Source organism: Lygodium microphyllum, chromosome 14 (genome assembly GCF_053477565.2).
Source record: "Lygodium microphyllum isolate KBCC chromosome 14, Lygodium_microphyllum_v1.1.10, whole genome shotgun sequence".
NCBI classification, from domain to species: domain Eukaryota; kingdom Viridiplantae; phylum Streptophyta; class Polypodiopsida; order Schizaeales; family Lygodiaceae; genus Lygodium; species Lygodium microphyllum.
The window spans coordinates 93255521-93283077 of NC_141148.1; the positions used below are offsets into that span (position 1 = coordinate 93255521).

A 27557-nucleotide genomic window follows, 5' to 3' on the forward strand; every position below is an offset into this window, starting at 1 on the left:
CACGCATTATCTTGCAAACTATTCCCCCTCTCTCTCTCTCTCTCTCTCTTCTTTTTTTTCGTAATGGATGTTATATTTATAAAGTACTAAACGACAAAAGAGTTACAAAATTCATGGCAAAGACGCAGAGGAAATTGCCATATGCCAGGAAAGTAAGTCCTCCCGAGGGAGTAAGTCAGAGTGCCGAATGAGATCTATTTGCCAATGCAAGAGACCTTTAAGCCTAGCAATATGTCCCTGAACATTAGAGGCTGAATCAAAAAGAAAAGTATTCCAAATGGTCCAATTGTGCCAACAGCCCCAGTATCTAAGAAAGTGAAACAAGATCTTCATATGCAACTGTGCCCGTGTGGGGTATTTGGCCCGCACAAAAACCCAATCAAAAGGGCTTAGCGAGAAACCAAACACTGCTTGCCAAACCGCTGACAAGAGTGACCAGATTTTCTTAGCAAGAGGGCAAGAAATAAATCGATGACAGCCCGATTCCACACTAATGGTGCAAAAGAAACAATTGCCGTTGGAGATTCGACGCTTGGAAAGGGCTGAAGCAAGAGGAAGACCGCCAATCATCACCCTCCAAAGAAAGACCTTGCATTTGAAAGGTGTCTTGTTCAACCAGCCCTCCATCACAGTTACCTTCCACCATGACTGAGATTTACGCAATCCCCATACAGTATTAGCTTTAGTAACCAGCCATTGATGATCTTTAATTAGAAGATGATACACCTGGTTAGCTGAGGCCTTTTTCAAATTCAGCCGGCCTGCAAGATCCCAGTCCTGCCAGGGACGATCCGAAGCAGAGGCAGGAAAGGGTTGTCTGCTCTGGAGCACCATCAAAAGTTGTCCCCATAAATCACCATATCCATGAGGGATCCTGAAAAGCCTCCTGGCTGTACAAAAAACGATATCAACACATTGCGACTGGCAAGGGTGGCATCTGCAACTGAAGTCAAGCCCAAACGTGTCTCTTTTTTTTTCATAAAAGATAATTGTATTAATTACGAAAAAAAGGTACAAGTTTACATGATTACAAGATACACGAGGGCTCTAAGCCAACGTGTGTAAAAGGTAATTGTATTAATTACGAAAAAAAGGTACAAGTTTACATGATTACAAGATACACGAGGGCTCTAAGCCAACGTGTGTAAGATCCTAGTACTAAGCCACAGAAAAGTTACACAAGTCATGGCAAAGACCCAGAGGAAATTGCCATATGCCAGGGAAGCAAGTCCTCCCGAGGGAGCAAGTCCGAGTGCCGCATGAGATCTATCTGCTAATGCAAGAGACCTTTAAGCTGGGCAATGTGTCTCGGTACATTAGAGGCCGAATCAAAAAGAAAGGCATTCCGAGTGGTCCAATTGTGCCAGCATCCCCAGTATCTGAAAAAGTGGAATAAGATCTTCATATGCAACTGTGGCGGTGTGGGGTATTTTGGCCGCACAAAAACCCAATCGAAAGGGGTTAGAGAGGACCCCACCACTGCACGCCAAACCTGTGACAAGAGCGACCAGATATTCTTGGCGAGCGGGCAAGAAATAAATCGATGTCGAGCCGATTCCACAGTAGTAATACAGAAGAAACAATTGCCATTCGGGATTCGACGCTTGGAAAGGGCCAAGGCAAGAGGAAGACCACCAATCATCACCCGCCAAAGAAAGACCTTACATTTGAAAGGTGTCTTATTCAACCAGCCCTCCATCACAGTTTCCTTCCACCATGACTGAGATTTCTGCAATCCCCATACAGTATTAGCTTTAACACCCAGCCATTGATGATATTTAATCAGAAGATGATACACCTAATTAGCAGAGGCCTTTTCCAGACTCAACTGGCTTGCAAGGTCCCAGTCCTGCCAAGGACGATCCACAGCAAGGGCAGGAAAGGGTTGCCTGCCCTAAAGCACTAACAAAAGCTGTTCCCATAAGTCACGGTATCCACGCGGGATTCTGAAAAGTCTCCTGGCCATACGAAACGATGAGAAGACATTACGACTGGCAAGGGTGGCATCTACAACTGAAGTCACACCCAGACGGGCCATGCGGTTAAATTTTGGTCTGAGCTCATGTTTGTCTTCCCATGAAAGTAATCTCGAGACTGCCAACAATTCCAGTTGAAAGGAGTTAGTATGCAAGCGGTCCTCCGCTGGATGCCAACGCACCTTTTGGAGCACCACTTTCCAGGAGCCGACCAAATGCAGTAACAAAGAGGAGGAGGGACTGGAAAACCGAGAGTCTATATTAAGGACATGCCACCAAGAGCCCCGAATTTGTGTATTGCCATGCCGAAGCCCGCTGTCCTCCAGAAAATAATGGGCTATAATGGTCCACGGGTGATGATCCACGCACATAGCGCGAAAAAGAGACCAACGAAGAGCCAGCATATGAGTTTCAGCATCCAAAATAGCTCCACCACCTAGGCATTTGGGGGTACATGTATGTGACCACGAAATCCACGAAATACCTGCGTGCAATGAATCCTTCTTCCATAACATGAAACGAATGGGGCGAGTGAGAGCCTTCAAAGTAGTAGGAGTCCACGACAGCAATGGCAAGAAGTATGTGAGCATTGGCAGCATAATTTTCTAAGCCACTTTGAGGCGGACATGGAAGGGCCACGCTTGCAACTTCCAATACATAAACTTAGCTGCTAGTTTCTGTGAAATCCACTCCAGTAGTTGCTTTGGCCGAACATCAACACCCAACGGGTACCCAAGATGCCTGACAATGGAGCCACGGGGAACAACCTGACCCTGCTAGCCCAATGACTGTAAATCAGACTCCGTGCAGCTGAGAATGGCTGATTTGAAGGCATTGATGCAAAGACCCGAAGCATGACCAAAGAGTGTCCAAATACCTAATGCCTTGCAAATGTTGTCCTTGTCTGCACGCAAAATCATAAAGCTATCATCAGCCAAAGATTGGCTAATGAAGTGCTATCCCAAAGAGAATCGGACGTTCGGACAACCGTCCGATCGGACCAACCCATCGAATTTCGGAACTCGGACCACTCGGACTTGGACCACTTGAACTCGAACACTCGGACCAACCCCGTCCGATCGGACGCTTAGCCCGATCGTCCGATCGAGGAAATCGGACTCACGAATTAGGACACGTCAGCAATCGGACAACACGCCTGGTCCGATCGGACCACTTGTCTGATTTTTGAAAATCCGACACTTAACCCCCGTCCGATTCTGAGACTCAGACGGCTCAAACTCGGACCCACCTGGTCCGATTCCTAGAATCGGACCACTGGTAAATCGGACGTCCGATCCTCAGAATCGGGCACACCCTTAGGCAAAAAAGAAAAAGAGAACATCAAAGATTTACCTCCATGACCGACTGGAAGCGCAACCCGCTCCAGGGCAACATAGCAAACCCCTTGTAGGCAGTTCTCGACGTAGGAGTCACGACCAAGAGACAGGGGAACAGTGCTAGAGCACTTCTCAGCGACATGACGCGTTGAGAACGGAAACCCAATCGGAGGACCTGTGATCGACCCCCTAGTGAACAGCAAGAAGCAGCGCAGACCCTAGAACCCGCTAAAACGGCTAGGACTTAAGCAACGAAGCTTATCAGGCCCGAGACGAGACAAGAGGACGTAAGCATATAGAGATTGTTGCTGCACTCACATTGAATTCCGCACTTGAAGTACACATGAGGAAGCTGAAAGCCTGATTGACCACAAGTGCACGAGAAAAGACACACCCTGAGTGAATAATAATTGAGGACTATATTCAATAAGTCAAGGAACTCATCCACATAAAACCACTCAAGGAACCCACCAGCAGGAGAGAACCAAGACATAGACAAACTATCAAAGCGCAGACTAGGACCAAGCAAGGAGCGCCAACGACGAGGATCTGTCAAGTCTATTCAACCTGATCAACAGCATAGTGGAGCGCGAGAACTCGACCATGACGGAAGAGAGCTCTGACCATCGGTCTAGTGAGAAGCTCGATTTGAATGTATTCCTAGACGCTATTCAGCAGCTGGTGAGCAGTTACGACGCGCTCGCCCGGTACGAGCACCGCGGCAAGACAGCAGACGCAATCATTGCAGATCTAGAGGAGGAGAGAAGGCTAGCCCGCAAGGCATTGTAGGAAATAGCTGAGTACAATAGGGATCAGCAGGCTAGGAGCCAAAGGCAAAGCATGGAGCTGCATGAGGTGCAACGAGTGCTGAACTTGGCTAGCCGAAACCGAACTGACCATGAGAGAGCACTAGAGGGAGACTTGACGTTGAGTGAGCTTCTCATGAAACGACTGCTCGATAATACAGCAGTAGAGCAGAGTGCCACTGCACTAGCGACATCACTACTCGCACGATTAGGGGCAAGCCAAGGCTCAAAAAGCCATGCCAAAATACCGATTGTTGCCAAGCAACTCGATAAGTACCAACCTCATGACGACCCATACAGCTTTGTTGAGCAGTTTGAGCGAGTCTGTGAAGCCAATGGCCTCAACGGCCAAACTCAACACTCGCAAGCATTTGGGCTTTGCCTAGGCGACAAGGGTAGGACGTGGTATACGAGCCTAGATGCTGCAAAGCGAGCCAACTTCAATGACCTCAAGGATCTCTTCGTCAAGAGATTTGCCGAGCCCGGATACTCCGACAACCTGCTAGTACGCTTGATGAACGTCAAGTAGAAAGAGGAGGACATCCCTGACTACGTGACCCATGTGAGGAGTCTCTTTAAGAGAATCCCTCTAGGCGAGCGACCGACTGACAGAGCAGTTTTGACTATATTCATTAGTGGAATTTAAGACGAGGAGTTGTATAAGGCTTTGGCAGGCAATTCAAGCTTGCAGCGGGACGCGGTGGCTAGAGTGTTTGAGGAAGCCATCAGAGTCGATGATCAGCTGAAAGAGCGGAGCTCCAGGAGCTCAAATCTAGAGGAGACCAACCCGCGAAGCTCAGAAAGAACGTCAGCCTCTAGTGAGCGGTCAATCCCATCGTCCCAAGATAAGGGGAAGGCCACCAAGACAGACCATGGCTTGGCTAAGGTCAAGATGGAATTAGCCAAGTTGCAAGACATGTTGAGACGACCAATGCGCCCGCACATCCAATGCGTGTACTGTGGCAGAAACCACCCGCGGGCCAAGTGTCAAGACCCTAGGTCAAGGCCTTGTGCTAACTGCGGTAGGTTTGGCCATGATGTCGCGCATTGTAAATTACCAAGAAAACTTCCATACTCGCAACCCTACGGCCAACCTTACCTAGCAAACAGGCCGCAGCCATTCTTCGAAAGAGGAGCCCCATTGGCTCTTCCCGCGCCTAGCGATAAGAAACCAGCCGTCCCTAGAATGGACATAAATCCTACAGGCATTCCTAGACCGCCTGGTTCTTACGTGACCCACCCACCGAGCGATGCTCCAGTTCACTACGTAGAGGAGCTGAATGATGAAGAGACCTACATATACCCTTACGTCTCGCATGATGATGAGGGCAACGCGGTCCTCATGGATTATCGACCCGTGCCGGTGATGGCGTTAGGACGAGGACGAGGACGAGGTAGAGGCCTAGGAGAGCAGCCGCAGGACCCAGTCACTTGTTGGACTTGTGGTCACCCCGGTCATGTCTCATCACGTTGCCCTGAAAGAGAGCAGCAAAACAGAGACAAGGATGACCAAAGGTGCGCAGAGTGTGGAATCACCCATCTTTTCATGGATTGCCCAAAGCGAAAGCCATCCTCTAGCTCAGCCAACTTGCCATCTGTCCCATTGGGGCTGTTTGGTATCGAAAACCCCGATGGGGAGGTCACACCTATTTCATTGCGGGTCATGACCCGAGCCCAAACAAAGCAGGCCCGCATCTCTCTGCCAGGACCTAGCAATCTTGATGCAACCTCCATAGGGAAGAAAAGCCGCAGGCGGAAAAAGAAGAGATCGGAAGCTAAAGTCGCACTAAAAACCGAGAGTGCTACGACTCTGCCTGCGAGAAAGGTTTCAGATGCAGAGACAGAGACTTCAGCCCCTAGGACAGCCGAAAAGGAAAGCGCTAAGGTAGGGAAATACCCACATCCAAAGTGATAGTTAGAGGCCATAGAAAAGGTGAAGGAATGAATGAAGGAGGCTCAAGAGCATCTTAAAGACGCTGAGCCCATCATAGAGGACGAGATCGATGATCTCTCCAGTGTAAGCACGCCGATATCACCGCCTCAACCTAAGTAGGTAGAGGAAACTGCGCCATAAGTAGTGCCGCTAAGACCAAGCCTAGACGCGACAGAGCTGCAGATCAGCCGCGGCCATTGGCCCGGACAATCTAAGTTAGGGGAATGACGAGTATCTAACGATCTCCTGACCACGCTAGTGACCACCCCTGTAACACTTAGCCTGGGAGATCTACTTAAGCAGCATCCTACCCTATGGCAAGATCTTAAGCAGTGGATCGAAGGATCACAAGAGCAGGTCACAGCAGACCCTCAAGACCAGGATGCAGAAACGCAATTGCCAAGTTTAACGCTGCACTCCGCGCCTAAATCCTTGCACGTCAACGCCTTTTGGGAAGGCTCTGAGATGCACATGGTCTTACCAGTCCTAGCCCTGGGTGACACAACAAGAAAGGGAATTGTAGACACGGGAGCTGGGGTTAGTGTGCTTAGCTACGTAGTGCTTCAGACTTGGGGAAACCCGCCTGTCGAAGCTGCTAGGTTTAATATCACATTAGCAAACGGTATGAGAGTAAAGCCATTCGGGGTACTGAAGAATTGGCCAGTGAAGATCGCAGGTGTCCAGTTCTCTATTGACTTTATAGTCATGAAGGGAGTGGACTACGATGTCCTATTAGGCCGACCCTGGATGCGCAACGCTAGAGTCATCGAAGATTGGGGTAACGGCTTGATCTTCCTTGGCAATAGAACGGACGTCTGCATGATGGTAGGAAGCCTCCATGGAAAGCCTAAGCCTGTCACCTTCCACGTACCATCCAACAAAAGGGAACTCCAAGGGATACTAGAATACCTGACAGACCAGCTAGCTGGCAATCCAGCTGCAAATTTCAAACCACTCCAGGATCTCTTAGAGGAGTCCAAGTGGCAATGGACTAGAGTGCACAATTTAAACCTCATGTATAACTGGGCCCTAGTCCCTGACCAACGACACGAGGCATACCAAACCCTAGGAGACGACGAGCAGTCGGATGACAAAGATTCTAGCGACGAATACGAAGACTGCCAATCCTTCAGTGATGAGAGCGAGGGTGAAGTAGATACCATAGAATACGACACTGAAGGACGAGAAATTGAGCAAATACGAGCAGACGCTAAGCCGCAGAAACGGCAGACCCTTAGAGTAGAGCGAGGAGTCATGCGCATGGAATGTGATCGTGCTTGGTTGGAACGCATAGGAGCCATAGACCTTGAGCAAGCGGACCTAGCCCAGCCAGAAACGACATCAATACTTAGGACTGAATCACCATCTGAACTGCGGCCACCAGGGGAGACCACCTCTTCCAGCAAAGATGGAGGGTTTGACTCTGAATCGGAAGTTAGTTCGGATAGCGATCCAGAGATCCCTAGGCCGCCCATGACCAGACGCACCGAGGGGGACCTACCCGTCCACCTGAGGCGCAGACGATTAAGGCAGGAAAAGACAAAGCAACCCAGGGATACACGATCAGAAGAACAGCGGAAGCCGCAGGACCTCCCTAAACGCTTCACGAAATTCAAAAAAGAGGATAGGGTAGTAGTTCTATTAGGTGCCAAACATCAAGGGCAGATGAGCGAACCAATTGAAGGACCAGCCAAGGTCAAGGAGGTAGACCTAGCCCAGGAAGGGGAAACACCCCGACCAGTGTTTATTGCCGACGACTTGACTGGTGAAGAAGAAACGAGTCTTGTTGCTCTCTTGCGAGATTATGTAGACGTGTTTGCCTGGTCCTTAGAGGAGCTACAGGAAGTAGATCCGAGTGTTGTGACTCACAACATACCCATGACGTCGGACGCGACGCCGGTCAAGCAGCGACCGTACCCTATGAATCCAAAACACGCTCATGCTGTCAAAGAGGAAATTGACAAGTTGATGAGAGCTGGATTCATTTACGAAATTGAGCACACAGACTGGGTATCACCCATAGTCATTGTGATGAAGAAGAACGGAAAAATCCGAGTGTGCGTCAATTACAAGAAAGTGAATGCTACTACGAAGAGAGACAACTATCCATTGCCATACACCGAGCACATGCTTGAGAGGGTGGTAGGCAAGGAAGCCTACTGTTTTCTGGATGGCTTCTCAAGGTACAACCAGGTGTAAGTACATCCTGCAGACAGGCACAAGACCGCCTTTGCCACTAAATGGGGTGTCTTCGCGTACATAGTCATGCCCTTCGGGTTGACCAATGCCCCCGCCACTTTTCAATGTCTCATGTGCACTATCTTTAAGGACATGCTTCGCAAGGAGTTAGAGGTCTTTGTCAACGACCTGTGTGTCCATTCGACCTGGATCGAACACTTAGAAAAACTTCACGCAGTCTTTGAATGGTGTCGCTTACATCGTCTCTCCTTGAACCCTTTGAAGTGTCAGTTTTGGGTAAAGCACAGATGCATCTTAGGACACGTGGTGCATCTTAGGACACGTGGTGTCGAAGAACGGCATTGCCACTGACTTCTCGAAGGTCAGGGTTATTGTTGACCTTCCACCCCCAATTAATTACAAGGGAGTTCAATGCTTCTTAGGCCATACAGGATACTATCGGCAGTTTGTACTGAACTACGCGCTGATCGCCAGACCATTGTACGAGCTGTTGACTGTCTTCGAGTGGACCGAGGCATGCCAACGAGCGTACGAAGAATTGAAAAAGACTCTAACAACAGCACCAATTCTACGAGCCCCAAATTGGACCATCACCTTCCACGTGCATATCGATGCTTCTAAGTTTGCCGTGGGGGCAGTAATGTGCCAACCTGGTGAGCACAACTTAGATTATCCAGTGAGCTTTGCTAGCAGACAACTCACTGAGACGGAGATGAACTACTCGACAACAGAAAGGGAGGGATTAGCCATGGTGTTCGCTGTGAAGAAATTCCGGCATTATCTATTGGCCATACCCTTCATCTTTTTCGTGGACCATCAAGCCCTGCTTTATTTAGTAAACAAACCTTGTGCTACAGGGCGCATAGCTCGATGGCTCCTCCTACTTTTAGAGTTCAATTTCTCCGTGGTGGTACGAAAGGGAAAACAGCATTACATGGCTGATCACATGTCACGCATCCCCACAAGAGAACCCGCAGGACAAGGCATCGTTGACGAGTTGCCCGACGCCCACCTATTCCACTTGTCCAGCGAGAGAGACTTATTTAAGGCTGATCTAACACCATATTGGGCGGACGACGTCGTCCAAGTGCTCGAGCACGGACTACCTGAGCGACCAATAGAAAAAGCCCGACTCAGGCACTTGATCCTGAAGATTCAGCCCTACCAGCTGATTGCAGGCCAACTCTATAGACTGGGGCAAGACGGATTGCTGCGTAGATGCGTGTGTAAGCATGAAATGCACGATGTGCTCTCAGAGGCGCACAATGGCATCGCGAGAGGACACTTGAGTGGAGAGACAACGGCACGGAAGGTGCTGCAGTCTCAACTATGGTGGCCCACACTTTCCCGCAACACCAAGCGATTCGCCAAGCATTGTGATGAGTGCCAACGGACAAAAGTCCCGATTCGTAAGGATCAAATGGAGCTGACCCCAATTATTTCTCGCCAACCTTTCAAAAAATAGGGAATCGACTTCATAGGGCCTATCAGTCCTGCAGCGCAATACTCACAAGCCAAGTACATCGTTGTGGCCACGGATTACCTCACAAAATGGGCAGAGACAAGAGCCACATGAAAAAACGACGCTAGGACAACTGCCAAGTTCTTATGGGAGCAAGTGATCTCGCGCTTCGGCTGCCCCATCGAACTGGTTAGCGACCAAGGCACACACTTCATCAATGAAGTGATAGCACATCTCCTATCCACCTTTCTCATTATCCATCGCAAATCCTCACCATACTACCCTCAGGCAAATGGTCAGGCAGAATCAACTAACAAGATTCTTATCAATGTCCTGACTAAAGTAGTCTCAACCTCACGAAGCGACTGGGACAACAAGCTGATGGCGGCCTTGTGGGCCTACCGCACAGCTTATAAAACAGTTGTCGGCCAAACCCCCTTCAAACTGACCTATGGAACTGAGGCAATTCTACCATTAGAATTCTTCGTTCCTAGCCTGAGAATAGCACTTCAAGAACGATGGGAAGGGAAGGAGGCATGGACGCAACGCCTGGTCGAACTTGAACGCCTATCAGAGACTCGTCTTCTGGCCACCCATGCGCTTATCTGTGAGAAAGCCCGACGCAAGGGCTGGTTTGATAAGCATGTCAAGCAGCACAAGTTTGAACAGGGTGACTTAGTGCTCCTTTATTCAGTTAAGGGGCATAAGCAAAAAATGAAATTCAGAGGTCTCGGACCCTTCAAGGTTCGTGCGATCAGCCGAACCGGCAATGTCGAGCTTGAGACACTAGACGGTGAGAGAATAGGCTTCTTCAATGGCAGTCGTGTCAAGAAGTACTACCCTCCCACGCATCCTTGGTATAAGCCATCATTGTTAGAACCGCTGGTCAAAGTACGAGTATCTACAATTACCGAAATCAACGAAGAAGATGAGGAAGCCGTAGAACCCGCTTACCTCCGTGTCACGATCACTGCCAAGCAAACATGCGCTTTCAACGCCTTGATCGATGAGGAAGCAGACTTCAATGTCTTAACCCACAATCATTGGATCCAACTTGGCAAACCACTACTTCAATCCACAACTACCAAATTAAACCCATATGGGGCCCAATCATACACACTTCTTGGCAAGTGCAAGGTCGCCATTTCTATCGAGTTTGAGACTGTTCCAATGCTCTTGTACGTATTGCCAAGTGCTACAAACGCAGGCATGGAGTCACTGCTGGGGTGAACCTTCAAAAAGCAGACTCACTGCAATGTTGATTATGAGTCGTAGCGCATCCACCTAGCAATAGGCAACGTGCACATTGTCACAGCTTTCAGCAAGGGCTGCGCGACACCACCACCATCCGCAAAGCCACTGGTAGAAACATCCATAGGCAAGACTAAGGAGGGGGGTAGTGCGCGGCTGCCACTCCCATACTTCCATAAACCACAATCCACAACCGCCAAAGCTAAGGCCCAACAGCCTCGCTTCCAGTGGGTGCCTAAACAGCCGCAATAACCGCTTAGGAGTCGACACGCCTATCCTCATAAGACCCAAAACTCTAAACCTAGGAGGCCAAGACGCAGCCACAGGAAGCGCCGCGTGATCAAGCAAAGATGGGTCCCTAAAGCCCTCTTGCATGCGCAAGGCTACTACGAGGGAAATACCTAGCTGTGAATCCCTAAGGTCCCCATGGCCAAAGGCACTATTCATGCGCCACCCTAAAGCTTGATCAGCCCACGTCCCACAACACCTCAAAACCATAGGCCGCAGTGCTCTCCAGAGCCCCAGCCATCCGACTCATCTACACTTCGGCCCAAGAGAGTCGCACAAACCTATCGGCCCAAGCAACAGCCACCGTCACAGGAGGCATCATCCGACCAAGTCAATCTAACTCCCCAAAGCAAAGTTGACTGCAGCAGTCCAGCTATTGTGGCTGACCCTAACCCACCCATATTCCAAGCAACCCAACGGCAGGCTCAAGGAAACTCCCAACCGCAACTATGTATTGTCAAGGCCTCTAGTTCTAACAGCCCTCGGCCACCCGTCGGCCTTACGTCCTCATATGAACGAAATCCCTTTCTAGCGCTAGCCGCTGACCTTGCTGAGGACACCGGGGATGATGTGGTGGAATGCATTAAACGACTTGATGCCACCTTCGTGTCGCTAGCCCTCAGCTATGACCGCTTGGACTTAGGTCTATTAGAAGAACCCTTTGCAACAGAAGTGTGCAATATGCCTTGCTCTTCGGAGACTTTTGAATTCGCATTTGCAAAAGCTTCTCGCGCTGCTGCTGAATTGCTCAACAGCGAGATCTCCAAAGAGCAAGCCATTAAACAACGTCTCATCACATCCTACGATCAGCGAACCACTTCTGCTATCACTAATCCGGAAATCACCGAGTTATCCAAGCTTGCTGATACAGACTCCACGTTTTTTAAGCGTTGGTACACTCTTAGGCTGCAATGGGAAGTTGAGGGGTGCCGCATAATGACCAACGCTGAGCAGCGCCGTGCAATCAAAACAGCAGAGTACGACTCCACCTACGTCGCACCAACCTCATATCGAGTCTTAACCACTCTTCGTGGCCGATCCAAGGATGAGCACATCAAGGGGCACCCCTACCTTGACCACCTCTTAACAGAGGAAGAGCTCCACATTGCAAGTCGAATCGATTCTGGCGATCTCCTAACCGATGTTCTGACATACATCACGCATGTGGGTATCCGCCCATTCGAATTAGACCAGGAAGCTCAGCTAGAGTACAACCCCAACTTCTATACGTGGCTCCTGCACAAATAGACCGACGCCCTTTATGCTGAACGCCCTTGTCCTCTCAACCTCCAAACCTAGGACGGATTCTTCTCGTTCCAAAGGGGGAGGGGGTAAGGTGAAATCGTAAGGTGGAATTTAAAAAGTAAACCAAGTATGAAATGTCAATAAAATTTGAAATGCAATGGTAAGATGTAATGGTAAAATTCTGAAAAGAAAGTTAAGGCTATACTCAATAAAATCTGCTCCGCTTTTCTTCTTTCAGCAAGTTATTTGTCAAAAAGCACTAATAGTGGAAATGGCTGAACTTGCAGGCATCGATCATGGCAAGCCAAGACAAAGCAAGCAAGCTCCCCTTCTCAGAGGAGGAGCAAGCGAAGTACGGCCTCACGGTGGAGACGAGAGCCTTCAACCAATTGAAGTTCCGTCACATCTTCAACCTTGAAGACGTGGCCATCGAAGAGCCGGCAGTGCGCCAGATCATAGACCAGTGCCATCTGCAGAAATACCTAGACGCAGTGGGTCAGAGGGTGGACTACACCCAGTGCGCCGACTTTTTGCGCACCTTCAACAGAAACAGAGGCACCATCACGGTGCGCGAGAATGAAACCGCCAGGCGAATGCAGATCGAGCTGACCCCGGAGTTGGTGGAAAGGGCACTGGGAGTGCCGAATAAGGTGGAAAGGAAGCCGAAGAGGGACGTCTACGCCATGTTAGGAATGGACAAGGTGAAGATCCATACCAATGATGGGATTAGCTTGGCAGACATCCCAAACCCAGAAATCCAGCTGCAAGTAAAAATGGTGCACGCCTTGTTCTCGAGCCAGAGGTACAACAGCATAATGAGCCGGATCAACGTGCCCCTGCTCGACCACATTGCGGCACAATCGCTGGACGAGGTAAACCTGAATGGGTTTGTGAGGAGAACCATAGAGACTTCGGCTAAGGCCCTAGCAACCGGAGAAAGAGCCGCTAGAGGAGAATCCCCATCGTCCCTATCAACCCGCAAGGCATCATCCTCCAAAGCCACAACCATAGGGTTTGGAGGCGTCCTTATGGCCATAATCCAAGAAGCACTAGGGCAAGGACGGGAAGAAAAAGACAAGAAGGGAGGCGAAGAAGGAAGTGACGAGTCACCGTCACAATCCCCACCTCACACAGAAGAGCAGCGTAGGTCTTCAGATGAAACGGAGACTGACAAAGACGAAGAGGGAGAGTCCCAGGGCAGCCCACAGAGGCACGCAGAACAAAGGACGAAAGCACTGCATGGGAAGAGGGAAGAGGAGCGCAAGAAGAAAGAAAATGAAGATCTGGAGAGGGCTCAAAGGGAATCAATCGGGGATGAGGAGGAGAGAAAAAAGAAGACTGAAGAGGAGCTGAGAAGGAAGGAAGAGGAAGAAATAGCGTTGGCCACCTGTCGCTCCATTGAGGAGCAGCACAAAAGAGGAGGGGAAGGCATAGAGAGCCCACACCGAACAGAGGCACCTGGTTCCAGTACCAGTGTGCCGAAAATCACACCCCCGCCCCCAGCAAAAGGAAAAGGCAAAGAACCGATGATGCCAACTCCCCCCCTCTTCGTACCTTCCACACCAGCCACTCTCATCATGACAACGCCCACTGCCACCGCCACCCAAGGCTCCACTCCAAAAGTTGATGAGACCAACATGGTCACTTGGCTGCAATTCCTAGTGGAAAGGGAGTTGGCAAGAGAAGCGGGTGTGGCCACCCCAGCGTCAGGAGTCAAAAGGGCAGCCACGGCTGATATGGCGCCAAGGCCAGAGCTAAAGAGGCAGAAAACAGAAGCCGTTATCACCACCGCCACCATGTCCCATCCCCCACCTCCAACAAGCCAATATGACGAATATATTAAGGAGCATCTCTCGCAGCTAGAAAGGGCCAAGGAAGAAAGGAGAACAGCCATGGAGGAGCTGGCAACAGAGCGAGAATTGCGAGCCGCTCTCCAACTGGAGAAAACAAAGCAGATAACAGAATACCAAAGGGAGATTGCTGCGCTCAGGGAGGAAGCCAGCAATAAGGATGCAGAAGAATTAAAAGCCCTGAAGAAACGTGACGCTGCTTGGGAAGGAAGAAGAAAAATCTTGATAGAGCGCCTCAACGGAGAGAGGGAGACCAATTCTCACCTGCGGCTCAAGAACGACCAGCTCTCTGCAGTCAACCTGGAAGCACAAAACCAGCTTGACAAGATCAGACAGGAGGCTGCAGAGCTGGACCAGTTAAGAGGAGAGCGGGTGCGAAGGATGCAGGTGAAGCTGGACCAGCTCAACGCACAGATCGCCGATGAACGCCGGGAGCAGTCCCGCCTGCACCGCGAGCTGGAGGACCAGCAGCAACAACTCATGGCTATGACCCTCCATCAGGGGGAGAGCCTGGAAGATATGGAAAAAAGAGCAAAAGAATGGCCTAACCACAATGAGGGGAGAATACGAGACTTGGCACCCCGACTGGCCAAAGCAGAAGGAGATAGGGTGCTGGCTGAAAATCAGGCAGAGGCGGCCCAGCTCTCCATGATAGCCCAGCAGCACACCTTCCTCAATACACTGCTCCACTCCACCAAACCGGAAGGAGACAAAGCCAAGGATCAGGAAAAAGAAGCTAGCCATTGCACGCAGAGCCCTAACAGCAGGCCTGCATGTGCCACTACAGCTAGGAGGCCCGCCGCAAAGCCTGGAGGAGCAAAGAAGATATCTTGTACAGGTAGGCCTGACGGCACAGGAAATAGACGAACTCGGCTTCACAGAGGCGAAGGCGCAAGAAGACGTACAAGCAGAAGGGGGTGAACCAGAGTTTGATCTGGGACCTTAGGAGGAGGACTACGTCCCACCACCCCCTCCTCCACAACAAGAGGAAGTGCAGTCCCCCTGACACATCTGCTAAGAGGAAAGCAGCCCAAGCTAACCGCAGGAGAGAAATGGTAGAGAAGGCAAGGAAAAAGCTGAATGTTAGACCTGTTCCAAGACAACCTGCCCCTCTCCTACCACGCCCTGAGAATCACCCCGCTGAATTCCATGCAAAGTTGATTATCTGGGAACAGCAGGAATGTATCCACAATCCCTTCGACTTAAGCTTTGAGTTTCCCGCTACATTAAACAGAGTAATGCCCATTCAATTGGTAAACGACGTAATCGCCATGGGTACAAGGCTGAAGGCCAAGTGGATAGCGGACCGAGAGGCCAACCCAACTGCTTGGGGAGCCGAGGACCGCAAATTTTGGCAGGATAAAGTCCTCCAGGTGCCTAGATCGATGAAAGGCTTTTATTGCCAACCCACCTGGAGAAGACGCATTTTTAACGTCAATCTTAACGCGTGGATGGCGTTTTGTAACACCCTCCCTTTTGAGAGAAACGACCCCACTTTCATGCCGTATCCTCGAAGGGTAGGGATCAACTTTAATCCGTCCATCCACGGCAGGTTCGACTTTCCCATTATCTATAATGCCAATAGCACCTCCCATAAGGACGCCCTTCTCTTTACCCTCCCTAATTTGTACAGCTCCATAGATAGATTTCTTAGCGAGTTCACCTCCTGTCCTGACCCCGCCTTCATAACCACTTGTAATTATCTTAGACTAATTAGGGTCCTAGTCTACCAAGAGCCTGCACCTCAAGAACGCCACCTCCCACCCCTCTACTTCGACCCCAACGCCATAGATAGCAGTACCATGACTTGCCTCATGATGCGCGCTACTCTATTGCCATCCTTCTGTGTTGCACTGCTCGAAGATATGAGCGATAGCAAATTCACCCAGTGCAACCACCCCTTCCTTTCCACCACCACTCTCAAAACCCGCCTCAACCTCAAGGGCTACTTGTTGAGACGCAAATTCCTTAACAAGGCACCCCCCCTCCACCATCCCCTACCCGCCATTCGGATGACGAGAAGTAAACTCCCGTCATGCCCTTGTATCACATGTATCCATGTATAAGCCCCTCTTTTTTTTTTTTAATAAAGAAAAAGAAAAAAGAGAGAGAAGAAGAAGAAGAAGAAGAAGCAAGCCACAAGGCAACAAAAGGAAAGGGTGAACTGGAAAGAAGAGACGACAGCAAAGCATAGCAAGCCAAGGGATGCATCTACCATTAAGCAAAGATAAGCAGTGAGACCTTCGCAAGATCCGCTTGCAATTCCCCTTCGCCTCGTCGTGCACCGACGTCATTGCACCTAGGGTTCTCCCTAGCCCCTTTCCCACTTCACGCTTAGGGCACATCAAGGGCAGGACTTTCAGACCTGTCACCCTAAGACTTGCACCGCACTTCCAACAACACACGAACTGGGTCCTCAAGTGTGGAATATTACCAAGGGCCTGCCCAAGGTTAGACCCATTTCCCAGTTCCACTGCCACGGGCACCACGCACTACACAGAGAGGCAAACACACCCCTTAGGGAGTGCACAACTTTTCTTGCAGGTTATGTTCAAGTTTCAAGAAATGGCTACTCCGCTGAAGAGGATCACCCACGGCATCCTTTAATAACCAAAACTTTTTCCATGTGCCGGTGTCCAGCCAGCTGCCTGCTGATGGCTACCATGATTGAACCAAGTCAAGATAGATCTGCCATTGGCATAGATCTTGGAACCTCATCTTCCAAAGATGCATGCCCAACGCCTCAAGATCTACAGATCGCTTATTGATTCCACAAGCCTGAAGAATTTCAATGTAGAGTTGAAGATCTTCAACGCACTACTGAAGACCTTCAACTCAAAAACAAAGATCTTCAAGTCAAAGACACAGATTTTCAATGCGAAGACAAACCATATCTTTGTCAAGACAAAGTTCAGGGGGCTTCTCCAGAATAAATCCCTCCAATACCATCCTCCTAAGGGATTGCTTATTGCGTCAAGCGTTTCTGATGCTCAAGGGACGACCGGCTACATAACGGACGCCACAACTGTGTGAAAGACGCCGAGCATCTTTATGGAGCCTAAAGCATACCGGAATCTCTCCTGGTCATCGTCACTAAACTCCATCAACTCTCATTCACACAACCACCTTAGAAGCGGTGTCATCCACCCACCAGTTCCGCCTAGCAGCAGACCTAACTAGCCACTACTTTCCACCGCAGTGCCATGGGACTGGCATTTGGCTAGGAGGGGGGTAATGTTACCGTGTTTCCCCCACAGCACAGAGGAGCGGAAAACGGAAAAAAGGAAATAGCAAAAAAGGCGCAAGATAAAAGTAGAAAAAGGGGCCTTGACCGGTAACCAGACCCTGAAAAATTCAAATGTTCGAGCACGACCCTCAGAAAGTCTCAGTGTCGCCCTGAGAAAACAAAAGAGTAAAAGGCGCACCATTAAATATGAAAGCACCCCCGAATCCTTGTAAAAGAGCACCAGGCTCGCTCCTGTGCAAAGTGTATGCGTTAGTTGGGAATAGGATAAATTAGAATGGTGGGAAACGGGAAAAAGGGCCTAGGCTACGGCCGGCCATGTAAAAAAGGGAAAAGGGGATGACCGCCCAAAAAGGATTTAGGGCTTTGTATATAAAGTTGAAAAGTGAATACGAAGCTCATTCTTTTGGTGTGTGGCAAAAAGAGTCTTCTTCTTCCTCTCTTCTTCTCTCCTTCTTGCTTGTGTGCTCTTGAGAGAGAGAGTATGAGAGTGTGAGGGAGTGAGTGTGTGTGGGAGTGAGGGATCAAGAGCGTGAAGCTCTTTACCATCTCCTCTTCTCTTCTTCTCTTCTCTTCTCTTGCACGCGCAACTATGGAGGATGGAGCTTGGAGATGGAGGAGGCTTGAGAATGCTTGAGCTAGCATCAAGAATCATGGAGCTACCGGAGTGCAAGAGAAAGGAGGGTATTCGATCAAGCATCAAGGTAAACTCACTACACTCGTAGGATCGACGGCGCATCGGCTAGGTGATAGATAGCCATTAGAGCTCGCTTGGAACGCTTGAAACAATAAGCGGTCCATGGGTCTTGGCGGTTGAGCGAAAGCTCCCACACGTGGTCAAAGTTATGATGAACAGCAATATAGAGAAGGATAGTCCTGAGGAAGGGGGAGTCAAAGAAAACAAGTTGCAGATTATAATAGGCAACAGAATTCTAGTGATAGCAGAGAGTGCTAGCATTGTGGTCAGAAAGGCTACACTTCTAAAAATTGCTTCAAAAAGAATATTGAAATTAAAAATGGAAAAAAGCAACAAGGTAATTATGCACCCAGTAGTAGAAACAATGATGATAAAAATAAGCAGTTATTTGTTATGCAATACTTTATAAATGCTATGACTACTGATGATTCATCAAAGAATGATATATTATATGTAGACTCACGTATCTCTAACCATATGACTTCTCATGGAGAGTGGTCTAGAGAGATACACAGTCCAGAATCTCCAAGCTATGTGGAAACAGAGGATGATACAACTCACTCCATTACTCACATTGAACTAAGTCACCATGAAATATATATGCAACATATCAGCCAAGTACTTAGTTCAATGTTATGGTTGATATAAGTCTTGATATAAGTCTCCATGAAATGGATACATTCTATCAACTCTAAACTTATGCAAGCCATCCACAATCTGTTTTAATTATATGTCTTTCAGCTTCTGCACATTCACATGAGCAATTCTCTTATGCCAAACCTCAATATCAACCACAACACCTGAACCTTCTGCAAATGTGGCAGCATCATGTTTGCAGAAGGTTCAGGTGTTGTGGTTGATATTGAGGTTTGGCATAAGAGAATTGCTCATGTGAATGTGCAGAAGCTGAAAGACATATAACTAAAACAGATTGTGGATGGCTTGCATAAGTTTAGAGTTGATAGGATGCATAAAGTATGTGAAACATGTCAATTTGGAAAACAAGTAAGGTATATGTTTCCACATGAAAAGCAGGTATGCAATAAGCCACTTGAATTGATACATCCCGACGTGTGGAGTCCTACAAAGATTGACTTTGAGTAGTTGCAAATATTATGTTTCCTTTGTTGATGATCATACTCACAAAGTATGGGTTTACTTTATGCATGAGAAAAGTGAGGTGTTCACTCACTTTAAAAGCTTTAAGGCTTTGGTTGAGAAGGGGATAGGGTTGCATATTAAATACTTTAGGTTCAATGGAGAGGGAGAATCTCTCTCCAATGAGTTTTCAAATTTTTTGCAAGAAAATGGTATACAAAGGAAGTATGCATATACTCCATAGCAAAATGAAGTTGCTGAGCAGAAAAAAATATATATTGCAGAGGTGGCTCATACATTGATAACAAAAAGAAACTTGCCTCATTACTATTGGGCTAAAGTGGTTGCTACTACTGTATACATTATGGACAGGATAACCACTGCCGCTATTCATGGTATGGCACCCGAAGAGGATTTTATAGGTACAAAGTCAAATCTATCCCATCTGATCCCCAAGAGGGAGGCTGGTTGGAGCTTTCCCAGTGGAGACCGATCACCTTATTGTCAGTGGCCTATAAGGGACTCGCAAAGATGATTCGTAGGCAACTACACCCTGTGCTTCCAAACATCATTCATGACACATAGACAGGCTTTGTCCAGGATAGGAGCATCCTATACAATGTATTCACCTTCTTTGAGGTGACACCATGGGCTCAGCACAATGGGCAAGGACTGGCCGTACTACTCCTGGACTTCAAGCTGGGATTTCCTAAAGGGCACCATGGTGAGGTTGGGCTTTCCCCATGCATGGATCCGCGGGGTCTCTGCACTTTACAGATTAGCTACCAACAAGGTTCTCATAGGTGGTAAGCGAGGGGAGGAGTTTCGGTTGGAGAGATCGGTCCGACAGGGCTATCCCCCGGCCCTGTACTTGTTCTTACTCTTTGTAGAGGCGATGTCTCACTTCCTCAGGTCACGCATAAGCGGGTTATACGGCCTCCAACTTCCAGTGAGAGAGGAGACAGAGTTGTTAGACTCAGAGTATGCAGATGATACAACACTCTACATAGAGGACGATGAGTTGATGCTGGAGAGAGTGAGACTGGCTCTTAAGGTATTCTGTACTGCAGCAAGAGCGAAAATCAACTCGCAAAAGTCAATTGGATTTATTACAGACCTGGACTCTAGCACGGAGTGGGGTATCCACTTGGGATTTAAATGGGTGAGCAGAGGGCAGACCGTCCGTTACCTAGGATTCCAGGTGGGAATCGAGATCACTCCCACCCAGCAATTTCTTTCAGTCCTCGACTCTATTTGGAGAAAGCTGACCTACTGGAGTACTGCTTGCCTCTCCCTAGCAAGCCGAGCCCTGGTGGATAACCAGGTCCTCCTAGCGACCGCCTAGTACATCGCCTCATTTTGGTGCTTCTCCTCATCTTGTGTAGTTCATCTTCGCCACCTAGTGCGAAACTTCCTTTGGTCCAGATTAGACAGTTCCAAGGATTCCCGGGCCAAGGTGGCGTGGGCGACCATCATCCGGCATCGGTCAGAGGGAGGGCTTGGGATCATAGACCCAAAGTATCAGAGTATAGCCCCCTTGAGCAAGCTAGTACTCCGCGGTCTCACACAAGGAAGACAAACCTGGAACGTCCTATTGCAGGAGGGTCATCAGAATTGTAGACCAAGGCTTAGCGGAGAGTGGAGGCCGTCCTTGAGATGGATCTTCACAATAGCTCAAATCACCCCCCCTAGATCACCCTCTTACGCAACTTGCTCTGTGTGTGGCAAGGCTTCCCTAAGGCCCTAATCCAGAGCCCCCCAAGCTGCCAAGAGGAGATAGACCATCAGCCGGTGATCTGGAACCCCCAGGTTAGAGATCGGGAAGGGGCACAAATTGGCAAGCGCCCCCACATCCAGTGGGCTGGTTGGGAGGCCGGCCCGGCTCGTACCATCAGGACATGGTAGGAGGTGTACAAGATGGTCAACGAGGAGGTGCTGCAACGAGTATCAGGATGCCACAGAGAAGTGGAGTTAAGGAGAAGGGAGATAGATGCAACAATACCTCAGGAGTGGCTTGCCCCCCTGATACGAGAGCCGATAGAGCCCAACGAGGTATGGGCCGCTAGGTTTTCACCAGCAAGTATCCCCCTACAGGTGGCAAGTAGAGTGGGCGGCGCTCCACCTAGGACCTTCTTCACCGTGCAGGAGGAGGGGCGACTTGCCATTGAGACAAAGGGTAGCACAATGAGGGGATAGTTGTCCTTCCATGGAGGAGGATTCGGGTTATTGGCCTTCAGGGGAAGACATGGCGGCTGGACCCTTATGTCTTCTAGAAGGAGCTTGGGGAGTAGCGCATCTCGATTTGGGAGGGCAGGCCCCTTGATGAGCTTGAGTGGGATCTGAGAGAGTGGCTATGGCTGGCCACTACAGTCGCCAAGAAGCCACTGAGGTTCGTGGATTACACCGCCAAGATTGGCAGACAATCAGTGATGCAGGAGGACATGGATTGGGCGCCATCACATAGCAGGCACTGGGCGGAGCACAGCATCATGAAGCCTTTCCGACAGACCTTCTGGCGGCGCCTATGGGATAGCTAGAGATCGAGGAGGGTATCGTATTTCTTATGGATGGTGGCACATGGAGGCTTGGTGATGAGAAGTTGGCTAGCCCAAATGCAAGAGGGAGATTGTAAGCGTTGCACACAGTAGCCTCTGGAAACCCCAAAGCACTACCTTTGGTCGTGTGAGGCGGCACAACTCATGTGGAGAGGAGCATGCCGCATCCTTCGCCGTATTGCACCCAGCCTTGGATGTATCTCATAGGGAGCTTTCTCCTGGCAGGCAATTAGCCAAGGCCATCACCTTCTGTATGAGGCTCGGATACAAGACATAATATTCATTATTGAGGCATGGTCGTACGCGTGGTTGGTTTGGAGACTCTACCCATCCGCCAGGTATTGGAGCCCACAGCAGACCACTCTGAGGTTTGAAAGATCATAGGGAGTCTTACTAGATTGCATATGTGGAAGGCGCAATTCAGGAGGCTTTTCACGGAAAGAGACTTTCAGTACATGCCACCTTAGCAAAGCTCTTGACATCCATCATCCACTCCCTCCGCGGCCAATGGGACCAGGTGCAGGGCAAGTCCAAGGCTCATCAGGAACTCCGTTGTCATTTCATGCGCACTTGGGGCGGCCAAGACCTGTTTTTCGTGATGCCGGCAGACAGCCCCAGATGGCGATGCACCCCTCTCCATGGCTTATTGCTCCCATCCCCCCTAGACCACCTTGAGAGGCTTGTACATCTGATATATCTGTGACTCTCCATCAACTCCAGCTAGTTTGTTGAACATGAGTACTTCCTTGTATTCACGTTCTTTTCTGAAGTAATATAACTAGCCACACTTTATTTGCCAAAAATAAATAAAATCTATCCCATCTGAAAGTATTTGGATGTATTACTTATGTACATATTCTTGATGAGTTACATAGTAAATCAAATCCCAAAGCAAAAAAATATGTATTTGTGGGATATTTTGTTGAGAAGAAGGAATATAGATGTTATAACCCTATTACACGTAAGCTGAGAGTTAGTAGGGATGTTGTTTTTAATGAAATGAATAGCTAGTATAGTAATGTGCAGAATGCACTTGAGGCTGATGAGCATGAGAGTATAGCTATGCAAAAAACAAGTCAACAATCACAGACATTGAGTAGACAACAAGAGTCTTCTAGTCATAGTTCTGTTGATAGACCTTGGAGTGGCAAATTGAGATCACAGATTACTCCACTAAGTATCACAGATGTTAAGAAAAGATTGAGAGAGAGTTGGGGACTCACCAATTATGACAAATGTATCATCAGGTTTCTCTCATATTGATGTTGATTCAACGACTCTGAGTAAACCTTGGATAAGAAGTTTGGGATTCTGTCTATTAAAACACCTAGTATGCGGAAGGGACAAGAGAATGCTAAAGCACCTAGTAGTGATCTAGATCTACGGAGGTTGAGTAGAGTAAAAAAGCCGACGCAGTAATTGACATGTTGGCTCATCACTATACATACATAGTTAAGGTTGTGCAGGATGTGGAACCCACTTGTTTTGAGGATGCAATGGATAATGAGTATTGGAATCATGCTACAGATAAAGAAATGGCTGCACTTATAGATAATGACATATCAGAGTTTGTGCCTTATCTAAAGGCTGCAAATGGGTTTACAAGGTCAAGCGCAAGTCTAATGGATCTATTGAGCACTATAAGGCATGAATGGTTGCAAAGGTTATGCGCAAACTCATGGTATTGATTATGAGGAGATGTTTGCTCCAGTGGGTAAAATGGCCACTTTAACGGCTGTCATAGTAGTGGTTGCATCAAAAGGTTGGATTATGCATCAAATAGATGTTAAGAATGCCTTCTTGCAAAGAGAGTTGCCAGAGGAAGTCTATATGGATTAACCACCTGGTCATGTGGACGAGAATCATCCAAATTATGTATGCAAGCTTTGTAAGGTTTTGTATGGGCTGAAGCAAGCACCTAGGGCATGGCATAATATGATTACAAAATACCTTGTTAGCATTGGATTTCGCAGAGCACAGGCTGATCACTCACTCTATATATGTGAGAGTGATACAGGTATTGTGGTCATTACTATATATATGGATGATTTGATCTTTGAGGGTGATAGTGAGATAGAGATAAACCATGTGAAGGGTCTCCTCAAGATTGAATTTGAGATGAAGGATGTGGGAGAGTAAAGTATGATATGGCTAATTACAAGCCTATTTCTATACCTTTGGATGTTAATACTAAGCTAAGTGCACATGAAGGTGACTTGATTGAGGATGTCACTATGTATCGGAAGATTGTGGACAACCTTATCTATTTGACGATCGCTAGGCCAGACCTAAACTACACAATTGGTTTGGAGAGTCAGTTTATGGAACTTCCACAAAAGCCACGTTTGGATGCAATGTGGCACATATTGCACTATATCAAAGCTCTTGAAAAAATACTAGTCTCCATCCATGTCCCACTATTGAGCTTTCATAGAGACTTAACATTTTGGTTTCATTGCCAAAACAAGGCCGAACAAATCACCTACAATGCTCATATTCTTACCATGCGGTAGAATAGGAGGCGTTAGTGTGCTTGAGACGGATGGAACAATAAGGAGCTGATCTTTGCTCGCCCACTTTGCTCACTCCGAAACACATACGGTTAACTAGGAAGCCAAATCCATTACCAAGGTAGATTAGGTTTTAGGTGCCATTGAGAGAAAAATCTTTTGAAAATTAGCTTTCCGATCTTGTGTAAGCTATGTTGTGCATTCCGATTCACTGATTGCTTGCATAAGAGTGGGTATGCTTCATGCTGGACTTGCTTGAGAGCTTGAGGAGGTAAGGTAGTGGTTAGGAGTGCATAAGGTGACTATGTAAGGCCGCTACCGATGGGGACAGAGAGCTTGCTTGTCCAACTTTGTAAGACTAGCGCCATTCTTGCCAAGGGTTTCTGAAATGAGAGGTATGAAACTGGTTTCACAGGTTTCATACAAGTTTCATAAAACGTTAGAAATGGGTTTCATTCGAGATGACTACATAACTGCACACACAAATAGAATATGACTCATATAGCATAGCTAACCTAGATTGGTGATGATTTATGATTCCGTACCTATACAAACATACATTCAACATAGCATAACATTTATATGCAACGTGGTCCATTATCCATGACCAACATCAACTTTAAATATAGAACAAGCATAATGGACAATGGCTCACACAAAATCCTTGCAATCAATACGAAGGATTACTATAATCCATATCAGAGTATCAAGTGAGTCCATGATAATGTTAACTATAGAAGTTCAAAAACTTCCTTAGGGTATACCTTTTTTTTTTAGTTTAAAATGTGTGTTTCATAGGTTTATGGAATGTGTAGGTATGAAATAAGTTTCTAACCTTCTGAAACCGGTTTCTTGGCAACTGATAGATAGAGATCTTACTTGTCTGTCTACTACCACTCTATGACAACCACCACCAATTTACTCATTTGGATGCACAAACCTAAAGTCATTGGACCCAGCAGAGAGCCTTTCTATTATCTAGAGTAGGATTATGCACAAATTAAGTCTAGGCCTGCTTTTGAGTTCTACAATGCCCCATGCTCACCAGGACCTGATGCTGGAAGCCTGGCAATGCAAATTGACCTTGCTTTTGTTTTTTGGGGACCTAAAGCATGACCGTGACCTGTTTTTGTAATAATGAATACTCAAGAGAGGGCCAGCAGTGTGTAAATACTGAGTATAGTTTCTTTTCTTGACCATAACCCTGTAAAGTATGACCATGAGTTGCTTTTCTTTGTGACCACAACCTTGCTGCACAAGACCATGACTAGCATACCTATCACCACGACCCAATACACATGCCACAATTGCTACAAATTAACATCACCAAACCAGGTTGCTTAAGCATACCAGCCAGCCCATGACCTGTCCCAATTTGGCTAGGACAAGCATTCTTATGGCCACAACCTCCAGTGCTGACCACAACCCTCTTCTTGAGTGCTCGCATCAAATATAGATTGTGCTTTTGCTTTGGCATGCCCTTAAATGAAAGACACAGACTGGAAGATGATCACAATGCTGCTATGACCCATCTTAGATTGTGACATGCTGGCCTATGCTACACCATGATCACTATGACCCTCTCCGGATGATGATGACAGCCTGGCCTGCAGCAAACTTCATCATGAGGTCTCCAAACACCACCATGATGGCTACAATCATGATTACAGGGCTGCATACAGGACCACAACCCTATTCTTCCTGATCATGACCCTACTCCAGCCCACGACCAGCATAAGACCACGACCTACTTTGATCAGCCCATAACTGCTGATACATCATCATGACCCATTTTAAATTGGCCATGGCCCACGACTAATGCCCTATTTGCCCAACCATTACTATGGTGAAAAAAAAAATCTATTAAAAACTCCTCAAATATTGAGATCATTAATATAAAATGCAGTATGATAATCCCAACCAATATCCAAGAAAAGCATAGGGGATACACATCTGCAAGGCTAGATGCTCACAAAAGAGAATCCATAAGGTGAATAATCAAAGGCCTCCAATGGATAGTGCACCAACATTCAGCATTTAATATCATCTCTCTAGTTATTCTTTAGCACAAAATTGCAAGACTTCCATCACAGCTTCTAAAAACATTACATGGACTATTTTCTCCTAAAAGTGACTGTTCTAATACTTCAACTGAAAAAGCAGGAAGTCACCTGCCCTAGGATCTTTACATACAAAATAAGGGGGAAAAGACTAAGCTGTTGATTTTCAATAGAATTGGAGCAATCAGGTAGGGATTTGTGACAGAGGGTGGGAAACAAAAAAAACCAATATCGATCAAGCTGGATCAAGCATGGATGTACTCTGGATTTTGTCTCATAGGCCACATTGGCCTTATGTAAATGTTAATATATCTTTCTTTCTTTCTTTCTAGCAGTTCATTCAGAGTCCCCTGAAAAGGGAAGAACAGAAGGGTGCAAATTGCTGCTAACACATTCACAGATGCAAAAGATTCAGAAGCAGCTACTAGCAGGAGGCTGGGCAACTAACTTCATGGAGAGTTGATGCACAACTTCATCAAGACCAAACACCCCATCATAAATGTCAAGTAGACTCCAACCAGGAGTGCATGTGGAGGCAAGAAGGCCTTTCCAGTTCATAAACAATTTTCATGGGGAAAATTTACCAAAATGCTCCTACTATGCTAAATCTGAAATGACCTTGATATTATAGATATTAGAACAATGATCTTGTAAAATGATTGTAATGGGTTCCTAGCCATCAACTCGATATGTAGAGTAGTTTGGATAGCAGTTTTGCATATTGAGAACCACTTTGGACACGATGTACATATCAAGTGACCTTGTTAATCACACAGTCAACTTACAAGGGTTTTCTTAGAATATTCAGAAAGCTTATCTGAGACATTACAAGGCCTACTTGGAAATTTCTATATAAACATTTGCTTTGAGACTCCGTTAAAACTAGGAAATTGTACAAGGCATCAAACAGAGTTCTCTAAATCAATATGCAAAAGAATACTACAAGCAGAAGAGGCTTTTCTCCAATTTTTCCAGCACAAGTGCTTTTCTTTGGGAAGGAAAAGGTGCCAAGGACATTGTTACCATTAACCTTCCATGTTCTTGTT

The 27557-nt window shown here is 47.6% G+C and overlaps 1 protein-coding gene across 1 annotated transcript in view; it reads right to left on the reverse strand.

The window, feature by feature from the left end:
- NBS1 (nijmegen breakage syndrome 1) overlaps window positions 1–27557 on the reverse strand; it is a 219384-nt gene that overhangs the window by 23253 nt on the left and 168574 nt on the right. The window lies entirely within an intron of this gene.